This window comes from Rhamphochromis longiceps, linkage group LG14 (assembly GCF_057381845.1).
Source record: "Rhamphochromis longiceps isolate RC_006_pf linkage group LG14, R_longiceps_female_GT1.1, whole genome shotgun sequence".
Lineage (NCBI taxonomy): Eukaryota > Metazoa > Chordata > Actinopteri > Cichliformes > Cichlidae > Rhamphochromis > Rhamphochromis longiceps.
Window position 1 is genome coordinate 21178681 of NC_140570.1, and position 8812 is coordinate 21187492.

At 38.6% G+C, this 8812-nt stretch overlaps 1 long non-coding RNA gene across 1 annotated transcript; it reads left to right on the forward strand.

Annotated features, from left to right (window-relative positions):
• The first annotated feature begins 248 nt into the window (after positions 1-248).
• On the forward strand, positions 249-1112 carry LOC146653984 (uncharacterized). The gene is made up of 2 exons (XR_014907379.1): positions 249-331; positions 865-1112. It is a non-coding gene; the product is annotated as an uncharacterized LOC146653984 (long non-coding RNA).
• The last annotated feature ends 7700 nt before the right edge of the window (positions 1113-8812 follow it).

Sequence of the window (8812 nt, forward strand, 5' to 3'; positions counted from 1 at the left end):
CAAAAGTGTTAAATTTTTTGGTGTTAATAGTCTTCTTGCAAAAGTAGAGTTAATTTTACTCTAAGTAGAGTCACATTCTTTTAATGTAACTCTGAGGTGTAAAATGATAGTAGTTAAAATCGAGTGTTAAAAATGAGTGTTTCTCTGTCAAATCTGGAGGTGTTACAATGGAAACATTAACTCTTGACCTCTTAACTCTGAACTCCTACAGGGGCTATGACACCAACAGAGTAAATTCACAGACTCCGCCCCAGCACGGCTCCAATCGAAGCTGAAGTGAAGCCGTTTCAGAACATTTTGCTCTACATATTTGAGTTGTTTGCCCTGCTTGGTAAGTCATTTTTTCAAAGATTGTTTCAATTATTATTATGAGCTTTTACTTCTGTGGCTCTTTGGAGTTGAGACAAAGCTGTGTGAAAGGCATTAGCCATGTTGCTCGGTGATAGCATAATATTCTGTTTTAGCTAGCTGAAAGGTATTGTTTGCGGGCAAATACCACAGCCTTGAAAAAAAGCTTGCATGTGAATTTTCAGTCAAATCTTTGGTCAAATACACCTAAAACAATGTCTAGAATGTGAAATGTTGGTATAATGGTGCTACTTGAAGCCTGAAAACGATCGCCCATAATAAAAAAAAACGAGCAAACAGCAGTAGCAGGCGTCCTGACTGGATTCTACGTTAGCATAGATCCCTCCAGAGTTTTGTGCACACGGTTTAGGTAAAAATGAAAAAGTTTTACATTTAGTTCAGTATTACCTGGCTCAAAGAGGATTCCTTTTTTTTTTTTTACTGTGCTGCAATTGTTTACTGGATTATTTGTGCCATTAATTAGTGTCAACTAATTTTTATTCGATCTCCGCACAGGATATGCTTGTGAAGATGGAATATGGGGGAGAGCAGAAGTGCGTTGAAGTTCCACAAAGTGATGAATGAAGGACATGCATATTGTATTGAAGAAATAAGTGATGAGATGCTGTTATTTGCATTTACCATGTCAGACCTTTTGATAAACAAAATTCTAATGAAAGTGAGAACATGTATACTGTTACATCTTTCAGAAAATGTTTTGAAATTGTGGTGCACAGTTCAGAATAAATGTTTTTCAAAAACCATTGCATCTTTTTAGTAAAGGTTTATTTCCAAAAGAAATTTCTAGAAGTTCAGAACAGTAAAATTCCCGCTTTTTAGAATGAATTAGAAGATAACTCTTACGTAGTTAAACTAAAATACTCTTTGAGAGTTAATATATAAACTCTTAACACCAAGTGTTAAATTATCAACTCCAGACAGATTTGGTGTTTAACACTAAATCAGAGTTAACGTACCAACTCTCCAAAAAGAGTTAAATTAACACTCTCTGGTGTGGACCCATATAGACACTTTAATAGTGTTGAAATCAAATCCGACAGTGTTAATTTGGACATGCTGGATTTGCTGTGTATAACTGCGCAAAGGATGTAGAATAAAATACACACTTCATATTTTATTTAAAGGGATTCCTTATTTTTAAACATTATGGTTAGTGTCGATACTTATAGGTATATAGTGACTTCCCTAAGGCTGAAACGTCTCCAATGTTTGTCTGAAAGTTATCCAAAAAACAAAAAAAACAAATGCAAAAGTCTGAGATGAAGACACAAGCCTGTCTCAAACTGAATTTTATTTTCAAGGTTTGATAAGACCATAGGTCCATCTCATAAACCCATTAGGAATCAGAGCACATACTAATACAGAGAGAGGCACTGATATACAAAACAGTTCATCTCCTCCTTTCAAACAGGGAATGAGATACAGTGAGCTCACACTTTCAAATGACTCTTTATGGTTAAGCGTTAAACTAAATTATAAAAAATAAATGATACACATTGACTAAACATGAGCTACAGTAACTCAAATGTTAGTCTGCTGCTGCTTTTTTAATCTTCTCCTTCTTCTTTCCTTTGATAGTCCTTTACACTAGGCAACTTGTCTTAAGTCATGAGTGAAAAGGAGGTATTCACTGTGTACCTTAGAGCGATGGGGGAAAGGGCAAGCTGTATGCATGTATATGAGTATATTTGAGGGGCGCTATGGCTGGAGAGGGTTGTAGAGTCACTCCTGATGTGTGGATTTTGAGAGGTCTGTCAACTCAGTCAAACTCACAGCAGGCCAATATAACCCTGAGGCCACAAGGAAATTTCCCAATGCTCTGGATAGTCAATCCACCAATGAAAGTGCACATATGGAGTTTATTTTCATCTTGCTCGGCTGCTCATTCAATGCAGTCCTTCCACAGAAGTACACAAGAAAATTATAAATACGAATTTGACACCAAAGCACATATCTAAGGAAAAAATCCAGCCAGTCAGAAAAGATGCAAATAGGTTAAAAACTGAGGTCTAGCTGTGTGCATACATATGTGTATATTTGAGGTGTTTTGGGGGGTTTTAACAGCAGTAAGACCGCTTTACTCTTTGTTCAAAGTTAACTGTATGCTCTCTGAGACACACTGCCTGTGTGTTTGGAGCTCTGATCACTCTAATGCTGGGCTTACACTGTGCGATTTTTGGCCCATTTTGAGCCGATTTTTGAGTCGTGCGACCGTTTTGGCGATCGGCCCGATTTTGGCCTTCATCGTTCGTCGTGCATCGTGTAGTATACGTGGGGTAACGAGACGCGATTAACACCTCACGACGAGCTCCCGATCATCAATCGCTTGGTCGCGAGGGTGTCACCGCAGTTTGTCACACTGCGCACGCGCAAACACAAATGTCAGCGAAAAAGACGGAGCAGCACAGCTGTGCAGCGTGTGATCTGGACACAAGCGATGGAGGCACAACTTGTAGAATTTTGGAAAGCTCATCCGAGCCTTTTCGATGTGGCCTCACAAAATTATCACGACCACAACAACCTTGAAAATAGTTGGATCTACACTGCTGCTCAATCACAATCAAAAAGGATGCTCAACATAATCTCTCTTTTTTGCACTTCATCACCTTTGGGAAATAATGGGTATCACAATGATGGTTATCACCTTTCAATGTTAAAAAAGGGGGCATTTCACACACTATAGGTTTTTTCCACTTAGAGTGATCCCTATCAGTGCTGCCCACTCCAATAACAGTAGAACAGAAAATAGCGGAAGAGCCTTTTATTGTCATTGTACGTATACAACAATTATTATGATTAAATGGTGATAAAAATCAACAAAGAACAATAATATTGTTACGGCCGAGAGGGCCAGGCTGTGGGTGTGGACTCAAATGCAGACACAGAGGGAGGCAAAACGGGCGTGAACACAGTGCTTTATTTACAAGTGCCTAGTGAACTTACAAAACAGGAAACTATGAATGCTATGAACTATGAATGCTATGAACTGTGAACTGTGAGGCCAAACTGTGAACATGAAACTCTGAGTGCTATGGCTAGGTGCTAGATTTCACGGATGGATCCGGGGAATGGAAAAAAGGGGCAGCGGCTTGGATGGAGGTACGCAGTCACTGTAATGAGAGGAGACAAGTAGTCAGTGGCAGTGGCACTTTAAACCTGCAACGCGTAAGCCCTAACCTCCATAGCCTAATCACAGCTGAAGGATTAGGCTATGGAGGTTAGGGCTTACGCGTTGCAGGTTTAAAGTGTCATGCGAGGAGGGGGTGTCCAGGGGGTTCCGGGTGAGGAGTGTCCAGAGAGGATCCAGAATATGCTTGGAGTGAGGGACTTGGCAGGGATTTAGCACAAAATAAATATTGTCTTAGAAGTTAATCATTTTAACGCTGAGTGCGCTCTCAAGTGCAAGAATGTGTTAAAGACTTTGATGAGTTCTAATTACTCTCTAAATTCTGATAATATTGAGGTTATTGTGCCCATCCCTAAAAATCTTAGAAACTTGTTGTCTAACCTTGGAATGACAGGAATCTTATTTGACCAGGATGTGTCCTTCAGTGTGCATATTAAACAAATGCGTAGCATGTTGCATTGTGCAATACCTCTGCTATTAGAAACATCTCAGAGTGATGCTCTGAGACAGGATAAATTCATGCTTTTATTTCTTCTAGGCTCAACTATTGTAATTCATTATTATCAGGTTGCTCAACAAGCTCCCTAAAAATCATTAGATGATCCAAAATGTTGCAGTCGGTACTCACAGGGAGTAGAAAGTGAGATTATGTCTCTGCCATTTTAGCTTTTCCTCAGTCCCTGTTAAGTCCAGAATTTACCTTAAAATCCATCTTATCTTAAAAAAAGACCTAATAATACCATATCACCCCTGTATAGCACTTTGATGTCAGACTGCTAGTTTACTCCTAGAGTATTTAACAGTAAAATGGAAAGCACCTTTCACCTTTCAAGCCCCTCTTCTGAAATTTTGAACACAACATGGTCCAAACCAGGTTCCGTGGTCAACATAAGTTACCATGGTGATCGCCAAGTAAAAAAGAGCCACTTTCGTGACACAGAAAACTGTAATCAACAGTTCACTAGCCCATTAAATGCCACTTTTTAGTACACCCCTATACAACAGGCTGCATGTAGTAGCATACATGAATGATTGTTCTGTTTTTTGACATTCAGTAAAACTCAAATGTAAAAATGTAAAAAGACAATTCATCTTGCCAAGCATCAAGTTATGCACTGAATCACACTTCATTCCAGCCACTGGGAATCCATCCATTTTAAGAGTGCACATTGTAGACAATGACAGTTTCCCCACTTTTCCAAAGATGACTTCACAAATGATTGTGTGTCACGATGGTTCACCAACCATACAAGTTGGGTACTCTGGGGGCCATGCACTGATGTTTTCATTAACAAATAGAAATAAAATGAGAAAAAAAATTATAATGACAAAAGACAGATCCATTGACAGAGGTCACACTTCTGCAGCTACAAAAAATGAAATCATGTTCAGCAAACAATGAAGGGTAATGGGTTTCTGTAACAGATGGTATTTAATTTTTAATTGAATGAATAAGGGCAAATGCCAACTGTTACATTATTTCCATTAATATGGAAGTGTGTAGTGAAACTGAAAATAATGATAATTTAGATTTAATTATGTGTCCAGATTAATAGCTTTCTCACCCTCCTCCATCCTGTGGTCTTAATGACAATAAATAAATGGGAGTTTGTGTTGTTATTTACATTTTTTAACAGAATCATTTACATTTTTTTCTTTCTTGGTCCTTTTAAATCCTTCCTGGTTTGTATAAAGCCGCGGTCTTCCTTTAGTATGCTACATTTAATTTTTTGTTAAGGTTTTTGGTGAAAGTAAAATGTGAGGTAAAGTGCAAGTAACATGGGAAACTTGAATGTGAAAAAGTAGCTTTTTAACAGCACAAGGTCTTTTATGCTATTCAGTCTTTTGTTAGCTTTTCTGTCTTCGAAATGCTTTAGTGGCAGGTAACTATTAAATGTATCTCCCAAGGATTTCTAGCTTTTTTCTGACTCTTATACCTTGGTGTTTCCTCTAAGTCTTTTTGCACATTTTCTTCTTTGTACATGTCTCTGTATGCATGCTGCACCACTGTATGTTGAGCAGTTTAATAGACTATGAGATCAAAAGGATGCAATAAAGTGATTTCTAAGGTCTGTTTTTGAGTCAAAGTAGGCTGCTGAAGTGTACAAAAAAATTGGAATCAACTGGACCTTTTCAAAATAAAGTTTGTAAGGTCCACAATAGTCGATGACATTTTACCTCCTTTATTGTCAGATTTGTGTCCATCATGAATGAAACAACCTTGAGTACTCAGCATCCCTTGTGAGCATTTTTATGGATATTCATGTCTGTAGTGATGTCAGTTAAGGCCACACACATCTTTCTATATGACTGCAGCATGACACAAAATACAGCACTGTGCAAAGGTCTTGAGCTTCCCCTGTAAAGGAGAAAGATGTTCTTGTAATGTTTTTTAAAGGAGTCTTGATCACTTTCTCAAAGTCCTCAAAGTTTTTCTTTGGACTTTGGTTACTTTTTCACTCATTATCAGCCCAGTCCTTATACGATGTGTGACTGTGAAAATCTGAAAATTGTTATTAAATAAGAATGTTTATGTTATGACAGAGACCTGACTGGAGTTCAGGAGATGAGGCTTCAGGAGAGTAGGAAGAGGATGAGGTGGAGATGAAAGAGCAGAGGGCAGTGGTGGAAGAAGCAGATGAAAAAGAGGAGGAGAAGGTGATGATGAAAAAGAGATGATGTAACTATAACTGTAAAAATCTTAAATATTTAGTCATATATAGTTTGAAAGAGCTGTTTGTGGCTTTTAAATTAAAAGTAATAACTGACACTTCCCCCTTTCTTTCTGCTAGACCTCTGGTGGGTTATAGAGGGTTAAATGATGGTGACAAGGAGTCAGCCAAGTAGGAAGAGGGCTGGGACTGTTACGGTTTGGAGGAGGACTCAAGCGCAGGACTCCGGTTCTGATGCTCACAAGAAGGGTTTATTTACAAGTCACCAGGTGTATATACAAGAATGTGCGGGGGGGTGTTATATACAGCTGAGTGGGGGGAAAAGGGGTCTCCAGGGAAGTCCAAGGGAAAGCACGCGTTCTTCAGAATATCCTCTTCACACGATCACAGGCTCACACTCCAACACTGCCACACGGGAATCACACGGGGAAAAATCCAGGAAGCTCTGTAGACAGGGAGACAGGGTTAAGAACGACGCACAGAGGAAAACACTCTTAACTAAACTTGCTGCAGCTTGACTTCACTAACGTGTGGTAGACAACGATCCAGCGACGAACAGCAGTCACCTCCTGGCTTAAATGCTGCTCCCCTTAATGAGACCCAGGTGTCTCATCTCCCGAGGGCGTGGGCCGAGGGCGTGGGCCGAGGGCGTGAACCCACAGTGAGTTCCGCCCCGGCGAGAGAGAAGAGGAAGAGAGAGAGAGAGAAACAGAGAGGGCTGATCAGCGTGCAGCTGATCCGCCTGGCCGTGACAGGGACTTAGAAGGATTTGTATTGACCAGAGTCAACTGAGATATGCTACACAAACATGACAAACATGAACAAGTGGAGGGAAATGGACCAAAGAGCCCTAAAGGCATAGTTCAGGCTGATTTTTGCACAAAAATATAAGTTTCATTAACAGGTTGCTTTAAAAAAAAAAAGGAAGAAAAGAAAATGATTTAAACATAGCTGATGTCTTGCTCATCTTGCTCAAGATAATTTTGTCTGTCATATTGGGATAGTCTCCAGCAGTATTGCTATTTTTAGATTGCTCTGTTCAAACTTTGTTCTTACTTCTCTTGCACTCAGATCAAAACCGCGAGTATGGTCTATGTTTTTTGTCAACATTTAGCGTCCAATTGTTAACGCAGCATTCATCTGTAACTTTCTGAGGTGTCTAATGAAATTAGTTTATCTCTACTGTATCCCATCATGTGTAGAAAATTAAAAAAAAAATAATAATAAAATAAACTTTTTTGGCCACGCAAACACAGTCTTCACTCAACACTGATATTTGGCTCCATGCAACTACATCCATGTCCCTAAAAACTGGGACATGGATAAAAACAACTGCACAGGAATATGAAGATTAGAGGAAGGTTGTCCTAACTTAAATCAGGTAGGATTTTTATTTCCATGTATTTCATTCCTAGAACTGTTTGATGAAATCTTCTAAAATCTTAAAGAAGATAGTTTATGACATGTCCAGTCTGAATTCTCTGATGGGCCAATTTTTCACGCCTCAGTGCAACTCAGGCTGTTTCATATCATCTCTAGAGTAATTGGAGTTGAATTTTCTCTCTCTCTCTCTCTCTCTCTCACACACACACACACACACACACACACACACACACACACACACACACACACACACACACACACACACACACACACACACACAAAGAGTGATTATGTGTTGACTTTGGATATGAATGGTTGTCTGACACTATGTGTTAGCCCTGAATTGAATAAGCAGAAGAAAATGACTCGATGCATGCCATAATTTTTACTTGGATATATATTGGGGAATGTTTGGCATTTACACACTGTGATAATCAAACAACACTGATAAAAGATCATTTACTCAGAAATTATTGGTAAAATTTCATGTAATGAAGTAATTAACTGCCAAGGCAATAGATGTTATTATGCCTTGCCATTAAACAAATTAAACTGCTTCAAAATAATATCCTGACTGACTGAGCTTTCACAAATACCACTCTGTTGTTACCCAGCAAGATATCCTCTAATTTTCATCAGAGTCAAAATCATTTTTAAAATTTCTGCTTTTTTCAGCTCCACCGGGTCAATGTTGACCGATGAGGGAATTAAAAATAATAGGAAGGATGTGCAAATTCTGGAAGATAGCAAATTCATTTTGCAGCAGTATTATCTCTTGAGAAAGTACTTACGTTACACCATTAAATTCATTAATACAATTTACACTGTGTAATTGCATTTACGCAAACTACTACATGATAAAAGTGACAAACTGAATATTAGCCATGCACAAGAAAATGCTGTACTTCTCCTCACATATTATTTATACTTTTATTGCAACAACCTTTAAAAAATAGAGCCAGGAAAAGTACTCAATTTCACATCCAGACAACAATCTTTACAAAAATCTGACACTTCCAAACGTGTCAGTATCAGACTGCAGCGTTCTGAACTGCATCCCCTCTCCGACATATCTCCCCATGTCTCTGTTATTAATCTGCATACTAGAAACAGGAGAGCGACTCCCAACAAATGGGAGAAATGTGCACTTTAATTGTGAAAGTGTATGAAATGTACATGAAAAATGTTTGATATAAAAAAGACACCTTTAAAACATAAGATATGAAATACCAGAATTAGCAATAGGTTCCATTGTTTTTGT